This window comes from Bison bison, unplaced genomic scaffold (assembly GCF_000754665.1).
Source record: "Bison bison bison isolate TAMUID 2011002044 unplaced genomic scaffold, Bison_UMD1.0 scf7180017864063, whole genome shotgun sequence".
NCBI lineage: Eukaryota > Metazoa > Chordata > Mammalia > Artiodactyla > Bovidae > Bison > Bison bison.
Genome location: NW_011494635.1, coordinates 873,642 through 875,091, shown reverse-complemented (window position 1 = coordinate 875,091; position 1,450 = coordinate 873,642).

Here is a 1,450-nt window from a genome sequence, read left to right as displayed (position 1 = left end):
AGGTCCCAAATAGGAGCCCCCCACCGCCCCCCTCGCCCCCCTCAATCCCAGGCCACGATGCTGTAGAGGTGCCAAGGCAGGGACAATGCATGTTTGTTCTAGAGATAGAATTGGAACTGGAGGCCAAAAAGGAAATGCCCACCTCTATGTACACTCATAAAAATACTCTCGCATACTTGAACTGGGTAAAATAGTAGCAGTTCCACAGTCAAAAAACAACTTACAAGGGAAAACAATCCGAAAAAGAATGTATCTCTGTGTACAGCTGAATCACTGTGCTGTATACAACACAACAGTGTAAATCAATTATATTTCATGTTTTTTTTTAGAGTCACAGTAAAAACAAAAGAACATGACTATTTATTCTGTTTAAAGCCGCACTGCCTAAACTGCAGCATGCCACTCTGCCAAGGCTCAGAAACCCCCAGGTGGGGTCTAGACAAACAGGGCGATTGGAAACACTGTTTCCACCGCACAGTGACGCAAGGTCATAACCACAACCGGTCTTGATGTAAAACGTTGACATTTTGTTCAGGGGATTTTTCACATGAAAGTTGATGGTTTTCAACAGTGCATTAAAATACTATTTTTGTTAATGACCGAGTTCCGCCAGCTGTTTGTTTTTGCTGCAATATTTACAAAGTCCTGTTGGTCGGAAGAGTGCCCTGGGGTTTCCTTACTGAAGACAGCACGTTCCTAAGAAACCCTACTGTGCCTGAAACCCTCAGGGCTGCAAGAAAATACAGCCCCCCCAGCTTTCGGGTTTTTGTGGCTTTCTGTCCTGAGTTAGGAAACCCCCCTGCACCCCCCTCCACTAGAGAAGCCAGGCGCCGGTGAGGGCCCGAGGTGGGGGCGGGGTCAGCCTCTCGCCTGTATTTCTTGGCAACACATCACAGGCTTTAAAGCTGAATTCTGCAAACTCTCCGAAGTCCCGCGGCCGTCGGGGGCGAGGGGCGCGGGTGGGTAGACACTGCGCTGGTGGGACCCGAGTCCAAGGGTGGAGACCGAACCCGGAGATGGGGGGACGTGGAAGCCTCAAAGTGTGAGAGTGACCCCCTCCCTTCCGCGCAGGAACCCTGGGCTCCTCCGCCTGCCGCACCGCCATCAATCACGGCGACAGCCCCTTCTTTCCCCGGCCGGCCTCTCCCCCGCAGGAGTGGGTGAGGGGAGGAAATCTCTAGCCCGAGCGTCTGCCCCGCATACTGGCCGAGCGCACCGACCCGGTCTGCCCCGGGCTTGCGACCCCAGCTCCAGGTTGCGCGGCTCAGGGCGCACTTGACACACCGTCTGCATCCCCGCAGGTCCAACTCCATTCAAGTCCCCGCGGCCGTCCGCCGTGCGCGCGCGCACCCCGAGCCCCCGCGCCTGCAGCCGCGGTGTCCCCCTCCCCACTACCCTCCGCGCAGAGGCCCCGGGAGGATTCCCGCTGGGAAAGACCATCCTGGCCCAG